The following is a 14,322-nucleotide window of genomic DNA, read 5'->3' on the forward strand; positions in this document are numbered from 1 at the left end:
GGAATGGACAGCAGCAAGTAAATAAGATTTTAATTGAAGCTTTTAGCAGGAAATGGAATATTAATGGAAGCTGCTGATGAATTCTACAGCTAATGCAGCCACTTCTTCTCCCATTCCCCCAAAGGCTTATGCAAAAATGAAGGGGGGAGCATAAAAAGTATTTCCTGCACTCATCCTCCATCAATGATGAAGCTGCAAATTGCTTATCTAGAGCCAAAGTTCATCAAGTCTGCCTGTGCCAAGTGCATTTGACATTTGCATGTTGCTGCTGCGACAAAAACTTGCAAAGTTAGTTATCCATAGGCCCACCTAGTTGAAAAGAGGAGGCCAGGGCGGGCACATCACAGGCATTTCCAGGTGTAATGCCACCTGATTGGACAGGGGGGCTCTCTCTCATAATTGCTCCTGTCAATTTTGTATACCAAACTCATTTCTGCAGAAAGGTTAAAGCTTGATTGGCATCTGGGCAAAAGCAAAATGGCAGTCTCAATGAAGATTGAAGCCTGGGGAAGGGGAAATGGGGGAGCTAATGCCGGGTGGCCCACGAACGGCATAATGCGATCAAATTAGTTGGGCATGTCAATCAAATGCTAATTCAATTCAAAGTATACGGCTGATTAAAGTGAGTCTTGTTGAAACTTTTGGGATGGGATAAATGTTAAATAGTACCCAGGCATAGGAATGCTATTTGGTCAAGGAACTAGCAACTTTTAGGATTATGAAATATATACTTTGATTAGATACGATATTAGACATGATATATATTATTACATGATATATATGGCGCGTGATATTTACCAACGTTGCCACATTAGCAATGACCACTAATCACAGAGCGCGAGACGGAAACGTATTTCTGCACTTGGGTGAAAAATAATTTATGTGACAACGTGCAGAAAACTCTGAGTGGTAGTGGGTGCCAAAATGAATGAAAGAGGGGTGAGGAGGACGGGGATAAGGGAATGTGGCCAGCAAAAGCGATTGCAAATAATAAATCAAATAAAGCTGTTGAACGTGATCGGAAGCCGCAGTTAAAGAATGGTCAAGTGGGTCTCGGACACCCAGAGCGGGAAGTACGGATAGCATAAACTCGTATGTACATATGTATGCATGTAGGTGATACCGCATCTCCCCCTCCACCACCCACCTTTCGCGGTGTCTGCCAATTAAACACAAATGTGCTGCATTTAAATTGAATTTAGCCCGAGGCGATACAATGAAAAGTAGCAACAAAAACTCAGCTCAGTTTTGCCTCTCACTCTTTAACACTTTTAACTGCACAGAGAAAAATGACACAGACTGCATAAGCCGAGCTTCAGAAATCCAAACCTGATAGCCGACTCATACAAAATTCCAGTTATTCAGACTTGGAGATACGGAAAACCTTTAAAACATTTCGAAAATTAAAATATTTAACAAGTTCTGATTAAGATAGTAAATATAATAGGAAATAGAAAAAAGAGAATTGAAAGAGTTTTGGCAATCTGACATCGTACCAAGTAAGTTAAGATCTGTGATATTTTTTTCCTATGTAGAGAAGAATACCTACTGTTTCTCCCCATTCCGTGTTACACCTCTCTTCCCATAAATAATGAATGAATCAAGTCTCGACGAATGCGTGTGTAGCGGAAGTAACACTTAACTCAAACACGAGCACGAGTCTGTTCTAAAAGATGGATGAGGGTGATGATGCCCGGGGGGTTATTGGGAGGTAAGCCCTCCACAAACACACACGCACGCACACACACACACACCCACACACGCTTGCACGGACGTGTCAATCAGACACACGGCCATATAAACACGGACAATGGCAGCCCGAAAAGTGACAAAGACAACACGTTTTGTGCTGCAAAAAGTTACAGTGGCCTCTTAAAAACCCATGGCCCTCTCACTCGCACACATTCTGCGAGACTTCTCTTTCTCTATGCGGGTATTTAAATTTAATTTGCAAGCTGACAAAAAAGAAAGCAAAGCGGTTTCTTGACATCTCCCCCTAAGTAAGTCTCCGTCTCTTTCTGCTCTGCTCCGTTCGTCTCTTTCTGTGACAGACAGGAAGTGCAGAAGTGTGTGTCCACCCCCCTCCCTCCCTCTTAAGAACCTTCAGCCCAGCACATAGCTTTTCCATATATGGCTACAAAAAGGAAAACTTAGCTGAAAGCAAGTCAAGTCAAGCACAAAACCTAAAATTCTGCTGGCTGTCGCTCTGCGACCGTCTCTTTCTCCCCAACTATTCCCCTCTCTTTCGCTAAGTGGTTTTTGGTCAGGGTACTAACGTTTTAAGGGGGTCGTCGAAATGAGGGATATAGTGTGGTATCAAGAGGATACTAAAAGGGGTTCTGAAGTGACAGGCTTTGTTTCTCCATTTAGTGCAAATTAGGAGGGACAACAACATTTACTGAGGTGAAAAGCCCCCTCCAACAGATTTTCAACCTAATTGAACTGTTCAATGGTGGGCAGGGAAAATCAAAAGGGGGGGTGGCCAGAAAGGGGTTGTACAAAGGGTAATGAGCAGACAAAAAGGATAGCAAGGTACTGAAGCGAGGAAAATGGAGTAGGCTTTACTTCAATGGGCATTACACATTTTTTGCATACGAAAACTAGATTTCGCCCAAAAGTAGTAAACCTTCGAATGGAGGATTTTTATTGTTTTGTATAAATTAAAATACGCTTTCTTACATTTTATTTGAACACTATATATTAAATATATATTTTTTTTGAAAATATAACTCCGAAGTGAAATACATTTAAACTTCCCTAAAAACATGAACTCAAACAACCGGGTTCAACACACACACAATCCATTAACATTTGGTCAGATGTGAAATGACTTCATTTCCATTATCATGAACGTTTTAGCTCGACCATTTTTCCCGGCCAATTCAAACATCCAGCTGGCCACTCTACAAAATCAACACAGAAAGCCAGAAAAATGGGAAACCAGAGCACAGGTTGCAACTGTTCTTGTTGTTGTCGTTGCTGTTTTGTCCAGCGATTAATGGGGGAAAGTACACCAAATGTTTTATCACTCATACGCCACATGTGCTGGCGAGGAACAGAGAAAGGGCGAGTTTCAGAGCGAGACAAATGTGTCCCCAGTGCAAACAAAACGCCTACGTTAATTACACTGGCCAGCAAAAGCGGCGGAATAAACGAACTTTAACAACTACAGCAAACTGAAGCCTCAGGCTGTGCGTGTTTGTGTTTTTGTGTGAATTGAAAATGACTCATTTATAAAAGCAAACAAAGTAAAATCGAAACACACACAAAACACAAGAAAAAAAAACGCAAGCGAATTGACCTTTAAAAGAGAAAAGGCAGGAAAACAAAAACCATAAAAAGCACCTGACAACACTTTTGTGGCCAAGACAAAAGCGACCACTAAAATTCAATCATCTTTGAAAGAAGCTGTAAAATGCGGCGGAAGGAAGAAAAGGAAATCCGGAAAGAGAGGGGCATAATGGCAGAAAAAGGACAGCGATATCTACAGATGTAGAAATAAGTATCTATCATAGATAACTTGAGATACTTTAAGGCCTTACATACTTTTACTAAATTTTGCTAACGGCTGACTACAAATTAATGGCAGCATACATATCTTAAACAAATTTAGGCAACTGGTTTGAACCAACTTTAAAACATAGTTAGTATAACAAGAGATTGAACAACTAACACGTCCCAGGAAAATACATCTTTAAATCTTAGCAAGAAACTATCATAATCATAAACCCGAGGGGTTCTCAAAAAAGTCTCGTTCTAAAATTCCCAGTAGGAAACCTCAATCTGATTATAAACGCCCTGTTCACTTCTTGAGGTTGACTCACTATTTTACAAACAGTTGCCCCAACAGTCACGTCACTTGATTGGCCACATACATACGTTCATATATATATGTAGTATCTATCGCTCTTGTTTTGTCAAACAGTTGACATAATGTTTTCTGTACTTTTTTCCACAAACTGATAAGGAACAATTCTCTTTTTTTACTCCATTTCTGTTTGTGGAGAACTTGCGTTATCGCCGGGGGCTGACTAAACTCGATATTGTTATCGGGGGAGGGGGGGCTTTTTTAGCCACCCCCGCCACCCACTCTCCTTCACTTCAAAAATATAATTCTTTGTTGATTCCAGGAATCCAAATTCATTCGTTTGAAGTTTATTAGATTAATAAAATGGTTTCCGTTTGCATTGAGAATTACATGATTTTAAAAAAAGGAAAAACACAATTTCAGTTTTATCGCACCAAATGTCAAGTGACTTTCCGATGAAAAGGAAACTTTAAACTCGATGGACATTCGAGACTTCTCGTGATGGAAAAAACCGGAGAGTCGTTCGTGACGCAAACTTAAATTTGATATTTTATCTAAATGGATTTTTAGCGTAAACTATTGTGTTTCAATGAAGGGGAGAGTTTAGAATAATCTTAATGGTCAGTATAAATGGAATGAAACTTTTACCATTTTCCTATTGTTTAATATATGTATATACATATGTGTATGTACATATGTATATATTTTATGCCCCAAGCTTGATTGTCTGTGTTTATTTCTATATATTTGATGCGTTTCGTACACATTATATGTCAATTTTTTACGCTTTTCGACCGTGTATTTTTATTTACATTTTCTTTTGCGTTATTCTGTTATTATTGTTTCGTTTTATTTCGTTTGATTTGCATTTTTGAGCACGTACAAAGTTCGCACCAACGCGCAAACACACAAGAAAGCCAAAAAAAAAAAAAAATACGCCTAGCAACCCCCGCGAAATAAAACGTGGAAAAAGTAGCAACTTGACTAACAAATTGTTCTGTCCGATTCTGCTCCTTTTTTCCTTTGAGCCAGGAAGTCAACACCGCGCGATAAGTGCAAAGCAAAGCGAATACAAATGGGCGGGGAGGGGGTGTATAAAGCTGGAAGGGAAGGAAATATGTAAATCCTGAAATTGCCAACAAACCATAAAAAATGCTGTGGCCAAAAAGACATAAAACAGATGAGCCAAGCGAAAGCGAAGGAAAGCCCCGAAAATTCTTTAAAGATGAAGATGAGCAAGTTGCAAAGTAGCACTGAGAAAAATTATTGTGTTATCCCGTAAAGTATATCCCCTTCTCAATATATTTCGATGAATCATAAAGCCTTCTCTAAAAATTATAGCACTGCTATCCAAAATCGGTTGTAATATTCCACCTTTGAATTTCTTTCAGTGTGGGTCCAAGTAGGTGGCTGGGCGGTGGGGTCGCCGGAGAGGATGCTTCAGCTGTTTAAGGACATGTGCCGAGGTGAGAGTTCACAGTTCTCCGCTCACGTTCAGCATCTTTGCCTCCTTTATTCCCTCTTATTTGCTTCTCTGCTTATTTTTTTACAACTTTTACTTTGTTACAGAAATAAAACAAAGAACAAAGTGAGGTTTTTGGGGGTGCTGGGTGGGTGGCGGTGTGGGTGGCGAAATAAACCCCCCAGGCCATGGGCCAGGTTAACGATGTTGTCTGCCCGCCATGTTTTTTGGTGGAGAGGGGGGTCGAGGGCGATGAAAAGAGAGGAAAAGGATATATGTACAGAGAGGAGGAGGAAGAAATAGAAGTAGCAGGAGGGTGCAATGACTGCAACTTGTTCGCAGAGAAAGTTCCTTGAAGCTGTTAAGAAATTTCATTGTTGCCCATTTTCAAGGGTTGTTTTCGTGTCTCACATTGCCTTCTTTATTCTCCTCTTCCTTTTCGGCGAGACAAAGGACGAAGCGGTGCCAGCGAGAAGGGGTGCCAGCACACAGCTAGCGAGAGCCCCCGAAAAATGCCAAAAATAAAGTTGCCCTCTTTATCGCACAACCAAACACTACCACTATTGCAATCACCCAAAATAAAGGCTTAACCTTGGACTTCACAAGCTCAACCGGCGCTTCGACCTTAAGGCGTGGCAAAAGGGGCGGCGGCATGAGGGGGAGGGGCCGGGTCGACAGACTTAATCAGTCGTTGCCTCGTCGCTTTCATATCGGAATGTGTTCCCCCGAATGGGACACAATTACACTGGACAAAACTGGTTGGGGTTTAAGTAATTGAGGAAATTGTAAATATTCGGATGAACTCTGCTTCGGCTTAGGAGTATATTGAAAGATAAAAATTTTTCTGATGACTTTTTATGTGTTTCATAAAGGCCCAGCCAGTTGTTAACTATTTGTCAGTTCCGGAGCCTGTAATAGCCTTATTTTTTCGGTGCAAAAATGAAGTGTGTGGAGCGATTGTAGCGTATACGATCGTGCATGGCACTACCAGCTCATACTCAAACACAAAGATACTCACAGCAATGAATCAAATGATTCGAGGGCTGACTAATTCAAAGGCAGCGTTACTTTATATGATAAGCACCAACTAGTTGCAGAGAAAGTCAAGAAAAAGCTGTTGTAATATGTCATATGTTTTTCAACCGGAAATTTAGTTTTGTAGTTTGACTTCAAATTTTACATTTCTCAGTCATAAAATTTAAAATCCAATTTATTTTTTACAACAGAGATCAACAGAGTAGATTACAGACTTTACTAGTCAGTAATTAAACATGAATGAGAAATGCAAGTTCCGTGGCGAAACATATTTTTTCTCAGTTATTGAATACGTCATAATGAAAACTAAACAAAAACAAACGAAAATATACATAGACGAGAAATTCTCAAATGGAAATGGAAATCAGCTGACTTTCGAGTTTTCTGCCTCTCTTTTCCATTTTGCTAAATGAACTTTATCTTGACATTTGGCATTTGTCACTTCATTTGGTTTTTTTATGGACTTTTGAGCAAACAAAAAAAAATAGTATAAAAGCGGCTAACCTTTAATCGTTGGCGAATAATATTCTACAAAAATCTTGACACACAGGCAAAAAGCTTATTTAATTATACGCGCCACAAAGAGAGAGGGAGAGGGAGAAATGAGAAAGGAAACCGAAAAATTGTATTTTAATTTTGAAATGTTCGAACAAACAAACAGACATTGAACTTTATAGCGAATTTCGTCTGTGTGTGTGGGCGCTTTATATTTCTTTCTTCTCTTTTGTTATTAAGTTGAGTATGTGTCTAATTTAATATTATTTTGCCAGGGGCAATTTGGTTTTATTTACTTTTTGCTGTCGGCTTCTTTTGCTGCTTCTTCTGATTCTTCTTCTGCTTCTGCTTCTTTACTCTTTTCTAGGCACACGCACACTGGCACACCGGCAAAAACACACACGCACACACACTGGTGTGTTTACAAACTTTTGCGACGTTTTCAAGTGCGACGTCGGCAGCGACGTTGGCTTTAACTATTTCGTTCTCCGCTTCCTCTCGCTGTTCGTTGGACTTTTTTGCCAACGTTTTAATAACTTTCTATTGGTATTTTTATATATTTCTAAAGCACACGCACACAATCACACACGTACGTGCGGCTCTCTTTCTGTGTTATAATTTAACAATTTTGCAATAAATTATATTTTTTTTGTTTCGATTTGTTCGTCAGCTTTAAGCTTACGCACACACACATTCACTTGGCGACCACACACGTAAAACGAACGATGCTAAAGAGACGGTAACTACAGTTATAGTTGTTGTTTTTGTTGCGAGAGCAGCTGATCTCAAAACGACGGGAGGAAGTAAGTGGGAGGAGAGAGTAGTGCCTCTTTTTTACTGGAGAAATGGACAAACTCTGGGAACTGCGAACTGCGAACTAACCGAGGCAAAAATTGAGAAGCGAGCTGAAAGCGGAATTCAAACAACGCAGCGTCGACGGCGACGCTGGCAGAGGCAGCGCCGCATAAGACATGCGCACAGAGCGTAAGAGAGAGCGCGCCTAATGAATGAATGAACGAGAGAGAGCGGCAACGGCAAATAGTTGTAGAAAAGCGCCGGCAAGCGGAACTCCACACTCTTTCTTACTCTCTCATTCCACCCACACCCCTAGCTAACCGGAAAAAGAAAATTCATATGCGGCGGGGGTGTATTTTTCCCCAAAAAGAGAGTGTGTGCAAAACGCCAAAACGCCAGAGCCAGAGCCAGAGAGAGAGAGAGAGAGAAAGAACTGACGTCAACGTCTGAGTCAGTGCTGCCTCTGTTGACGTCTCTGCCGGCGTCGCGAAGCGCCACCACCCAAAAAAAGGCGAGAATAAGCAGAGCAAACACACACAAAATTTGCACAGTGGAGCAGAAATCGAGCTTGTTAAATATATTACTTCATTCATCATTCGACGGGAGCGTTTAGCTCTCTCACTTGTTTTGCCAATTTTGGTACTCCCCTTCTTAGTTTTTTTTTTCTTATTTACTTAGTTGCAAGATAAAACCTAGCAAGGTGTAGTTAGAGACCTTTAAATGGGAATACTTAAAGTACCTGTTTCATTAAGGTGGATAAGCACAAAAAACATATCAATTTACATATAATAAAATACATCTTCAACAACCCAAATACCATATCTGTATTTACTTTATTGATCATCCACTGTAGAGATAAGTAGTTTTTAACAAGTGGTTTTTCTTTTGGCTTTTTGGCACCGTGAGAACGAAAATTGAGCACTGCGGCTGTCTGGCAACCGCTGTCTTCTATTAGCCTGGTCCCGAATTTTCCACCATCCCCCCAACTGAAAAGCCACCAGCTGATGAGCTGGTCGTCAATTTCTGTCGCCTTCTCATTTTTTGGCGGCTTTTGGGCCGAATTTTGTTTGTTTGCTCGTAAAAATAAATCATCAACCGTGGAGGAAGCACGAGCGATGAGTGAAAAACTATTAAATTGGCACCATCGCACCACGAAAAACATTAAAAAAAATTATTATCATGACCACCTGTCTGCCTTGAATCACTCATTTTCCACAATTTATTATAGTGCCCCAACTTTAGAGTGGTTCGAAAAGACAAATAAAAATGGTAAAAATGAGTATTGAGTTGAAGGAATCCCCTTGTTCGCCTTAAACTTTTGGCTAACCCACTTTTTATAATAGTGAACAATTTAACATTGTTTTCAACTCACGAAGTTTTAGACAAAAACCAGTTTATATGTAGATGTGTCGTTCATACTGGAATTGCCCATAACTCACCGCGAATGAATCTTTGACTTTTAAGATTGCTGATTGACAATTACTTAATTGATAAATTGGAAAAGAACACGGGGGAGGAATTTCCATTGAGGTAATTACCAGCGACCGGATCTGTTGTGTTCTAGGAAAACTAAAAATACCATATGTTATGAAAGATTTGTAAGTTTGGTTTTAAATCCAATAGAATATTCTCAGAATTCATAAAGCATTACCCAATTCACCTCCATTCATGAATCATCATGAATGTATGTAATCATATTTCTTTTCATTCAAATTTACGATATGAGCGTCTAACAAAGCATCAAATCAGGCAAAAAGACTTCGATAAAGATATGCAAAAAATGCCAATGAAACAAAAGAAACGAGTTAAAGAAAGCAATTTCAATGGAGAATAGCAATTTTATGGCTTACATTTTATTCGCGTTAAGGAGGGGGCGGGTGTGCGAATGTCAGCTGATAAAAAGCTAAATGCGTTGGCAAAAAAGAAAATCGTGTATGTGGGTTAAGAGAAAGGAGGGGAGGAGCGGAGGGATTCGTGGAAGATGAGGGAACCAACCATGATAATAGCAAGACAAACGAAACAGAGTGAGAGAAACAATATTATAGAGCGAGAGGGCGATAGCCGGGGGAATTTTCAATTGAAAACGAACGCGTATAAATGCGCCCATATGGAAAAGGCACCCACACATGCGTGTGTGTATGCTGAGGAAAATTGCGACTTTGCCTGCCTTTTTATCGGCTTGCGGCATCTCCCCTCCTACTCTGCCGCCCTTCCTGCATTTTCATGCTGGTTGCTCTACGTCTCGCAGTCGACGTCAACGTCAACGTCAGCGTAGAAGCGGCGGGGTGTGAATGCGGCAAATAAAAATACACTCACATGGGATAGGTTCGCACAGCTGCGGGCACAATAATAGAATGGCAGATTACATGACAGTAGTGTCAAACATGGTTGGATAAGTTGGAACTTTTAAAACCCAATATTATTCATGGTACAGTTAATATTAATAGTTAGTTATCCTGAGTAAATATGAAGTATGTTTTTGACGGGGCAGTACTATTGAGATGACCACAATTGTTAATATTAAATACATTATCAACGGCGTCGCGATTACAGTAATAGCAGCGACGCCGGCAGAGGCATCCTCCCTCTAACTCTATCTCGCTCTAGCCAGTGACGCAGGCAGCATCTTCTGTGGTGACGCTGGTTCTTCCTCTTCTTTTTCTAATAGCATTTACTGTTTGTTCAACTGTTATGCGAGTTGGACTCGAAGTTGTGTTTTTTCTGTTGTTATTGGACTGTTGCTCTCGTGCGTTTCTAGTTTTCCATGGGTCCAACTTTTACTGCCATCCTTTACCTCCCATTCTCGGTTTACCATCTCCGATTCCCCTTACCATTTCCATTTCCATTGACATTGCTATTCTCTTATTTTATCGCATATACTTTGATTATACACTGTTATTATACACTGGTTCAAACAATGTAATGGAAATGCAATAAATGTATGTCTACAATTTCAGAAGGAAATGTTTCGAAATGTTAGTTCTATGTGATTTCAAAGCTATTCAGCTATAGATATTCGTTTAAGTGTAATCAAAATTATCTTATCCAATGAACCCAGTGTATTTCCCAGTGTGTTTCTTATGGGGTGCATTTACTTCTTCTGCCTCGTTTCATTCCATTTTCATTAACATTCGTTTGCAGGTCGTCAAGAAATTAAATGCTCATTATTTGGCCTTTTTTCCCAGCCATTCTTATTGTTTCCCCCTCGCATTTATGGTTTATTCATCATGCACGTTCGTTTTTCTTATCAGTCCAACTACTTTTGGACTCTCTCTTACCGCCCCTCCCTTCCCCCTTACCCATTTCCTTGACCGCAACTGCTGCGACGTCGACATCTGCGCTGGCAGCGACGCCGGCTGTGGCAGAGACGTTAGCAGCATCAGCAAGCCATCATTTTGCGGCACTTCTGTCGCTGACTGACCGATTGACCATCCAAAACTAACTAAACACTAAGCTCCAAACGGTCCACATCCATCCAAATCACCACCACTCGCTCCACAGAATCCGCACCACCCACAAACACGCACTAAAACACGCATATAGCGATGGTAAAAATAATGGTACATATAACACCCATAAACAAGTTGCAATTATTGGCAATAATGAAGCTAAATTAGTCGTCTTTTGGTATGTTGGAACAGTATGTTGATTAAAAAGGATCTCCCATTGAAATGCCTCTTTAAGCATGTTCTTAGATAATTACCCGCACCACTAACAATGTATAAATGATATATGGGTATATCACATCAACATATGGTGGAAAATATAAACTATTATCGATATTTCAGAGGTTTGGGGTTCTCTTGATATGCATACGGGAACATTATGGCAGTAGATAGGGTTCCCAGTGGAATCCTGAACTGATCCCAAAACGATTAGTTCATATCCTAACTAGAAAATTGTTATATCCAACCAAACAGTTTTCTTCTAACCTTATTCCACAATAAAACGTGGTGGCTGGGCTTATGAACGTGCCCGCCACTGTGTTGGGCAAACATTTTTATTGCATGTCGCCTGTCAATCGCTGGCAATTGTTGTTGTCAACGCCGCAGCAGCAGCGCAAAAATAATCGCAGCAGGAAATAAATATAAATGTGTATCGAAATAAATAAGTAAACATGTCCGAAAAAAAAATGGGAGTTGGGGATGGGGCATCAAGGATGGGAAAAGGGAGACTGTGTAGGCTGGTGGAAGTGCACGATAAAAGCTTTAACGTTAATGACCAAGCTCGTATTTGCGAAGCCATATTTATCAGCACACATTCTTCTTTTTTCCCATCATTTGGTGGTTTTCCACGCACACTGTGGGGCAGATTGAATAAATATGAATAAAATATTCTCAGATATTGTAAGTAAAATTGTGTCGGAAATTCCATATCATTTGATATATATTAAAGAGCAAATTTCGAATTTTTAGATACATTTTGGAATGAACTTGTAAGGGTTTTTAAAAATGGTCTACAACTGTGGATCTATTGGGGCCCTAAATATTTAACTAGTCACTTTGAATCAAAAGACGTCATTGTTATTACCAATCGGTTGAAAATAAACAATTTCTCTTGCGCCAGGGAAAATCGGTTAGTTTTGACACATTAAATGGAAAATGTTGTAGATATATGCAACAAGTTGGTTTTTGGTGGGCGTCTCTTATCGATTATGGATTTCTGTTTGCGTTCGGTTTATTTTTAGAAAATTCGTGATAAGAGTGAACTTTAGATAAACACGCCGAGGGTAAACAGATTTACCGCCATTAATGGGAAATTACGGAGCAAATTGTAGGCGTTGACAATGAGAAGATACAATAGAAAAGGGTTTGCTGAATCATAAAATAAAGTTGAGTTCAGCCTTGACGCTGGCTTTGTGAACTTTGAATTTGCCAGGACAATCCTGCGGTAATACTTGGCCCATTAAGCAGGCAATCCGTAGGGATTTTCCAGCCGGCTTTTCTCAGAAGCCCCTGCTCCCTTTCCCACCAACCTCACATCTCTCACAGAAGCACTAAGCCACCTTAAGACGGAGCCGAGCAGGAATGTATCCATCATAATCTCATTATCCCGACTCCAGGCGAACATTTTTTAGCACAACAAATGGTGAGGAACTCTTGGCAAGTCACGGCAAAATATGCAAAGCAGAATATTCGGCATAGCTGAAATAAAGAACAGTGGCGAACTCCTCCGTCTTAAAGCAAGCCATCCACAAATTCCATTTCATAATCCCTCTTAAAATCTCCTTGGTACCACCGCCCCAAAATGTCAGATGGGGCAAGTGTGTGTGCTAGTGATGCTCAAGTGCAAAATGTGAATAAAATACCTGAATTGCTAAGAAATAAGCGGAATTGCATTAAGTGCATCTGCTGTAGTGGGGGGAAAAACCCCCACAAAATGGGGGTTAAAAGCCACTGAAATGTGAGGAAATCTGGGGATTCAAGCTGGTTGGTATGGCCAGCAGTTTCAAGGTTGTACAGGGGATGGAAATTAGTTTAGTTATGCAGTGGTGGCAGAGGATTTGCACTGAAAGGTTAAAATAACGAACAAGAAAGCTGCGCTTAACCTTTTCTAGAATTCAATGAATTTGCGAAGCTGTCAGAAAAATCACTAGTGTTTTAAAAACAGTTATGCTCTAAATGTGTGCTATATTGGATTTTTAGTGCATACTTAAATCAACTTTTAGAAGTTATTTTCAAGTCATAGGAAATAGTCAGACAAACGGATAGCTTTAAGTGCATTTTTTTGCTCTGCCTTTTGACTAACTTGACCACGATTACGAGGATATTGTTCCTCACAGCTGTCCATGTGTTTGTGACATCCTGTTGGATGCGTGTGTGCGTTTTGTGTCTCTGTGTGCGTGTTGTCCATTTTAATGACAAACATAACCATGAAAACATGAGCATTAATGGACAGCCATCCATAATGGACATTAACGGCTGGACGGAGTGTGGGGGGCCAACAATTGGTTGACATTTGAAGTCATGTCTCGGACTAAATTAGACAGCCCCCAAAACCCCACACTTACTGCGCAACCCCATACCCACCATAAATTGTATGTAATCGGTAATATATAATTTCAATGTATGAGCGAAATTGGGCAACTGATCCGAGGATTTGTCCGAGTCTCGAACTGTGGGCATGCATAAAATTGATATCTTAATGGTTGGTATGGGGGTTCCAACGAAAGCATTCAATGTTCAGGTTAATTTGGTGCGTGCTCAACCCACCATTAAGGGAGTTATCTTTCGGGGAATGGGTGCCTAACTGCAGATGAATCCTAATGGAGTGAGGGCAGTTGATGGACGGAAGTCAACACAATGGGCTGCAGCATATGGGAACACAACGTATAGAATTTATGCTCAAAATTGCAGTATAATGCATAAACATACTCTAAATCGTTTCAATAAGATTTTATTAAAAGTTATTAATCAATTTCTTCATCTTTTGAATTTCTACACCATCATAATATCAAAAAACAAAAAAAAAATTTTTAAATTTAAATGCAGATTTTTAGAGATATGCTCCAGAAACATTTAGAGGTATGCCACTTCAAAATCCGATTAAGATAAGTTGAGTTATGGACTTTAGAACTTTAGTCTTTGGACATTTTTGAATTTCTACATCATAACATCAGAAAATATTACACGAAAATTACCAAAAAATTAAAAAAAAAATAAAATGCTAAATTTGAATGCAGATTTTTCGAGATATGCTCCAGAAACATTTAGAGGTATGCCACTTC

At 39.9% G+C, this 14,322-nt stretch overlaps 1 protein-coding gene across 13 annotated transcripts in view; it reads right to left on the reverse strand.

Annotated features, from left to right (window-relative positions):
• The window catches only part of LOC6544279 (protein alan shepard), a 125,928-nt gene that overhangs the window by 18,855 nt on the left and 92,751 nt on the right, over positions 1-14,322 (reverse strand). The window contains exon 1 of one of the 13 annotated variants that reach the window (XM_015157790.2): positions 7,097-7,721. The exons of 11 other annotated variants lie outside the window; for them this stretch is intronic. The gene's annotated coding sequence lies outside the window, so the exon portion shown is untranslated. Of the gene's footprint in view, positions 1-7,096; positions 7,722-14,322 lie in introns of those variants that run through there. One more of the 13 variants, XM_015157787.2, reaches the window with a different exon arrangement.

Source organism: Drosophila erecta, unplaced genomic scaffold (genome assembly GCF_003286155.1).
Source record: "Drosophila erecta strain 14021-0224.00,06,07 unplaced genomic scaffold, DereRS2 tig00000021-arrow-pilon, whole genome shotgun sequence".
NCBI lineage: Eukaryota > Metazoa > Arthropoda > Insecta > Diptera > Drosophilidae > Drosophila > Drosophila erecta.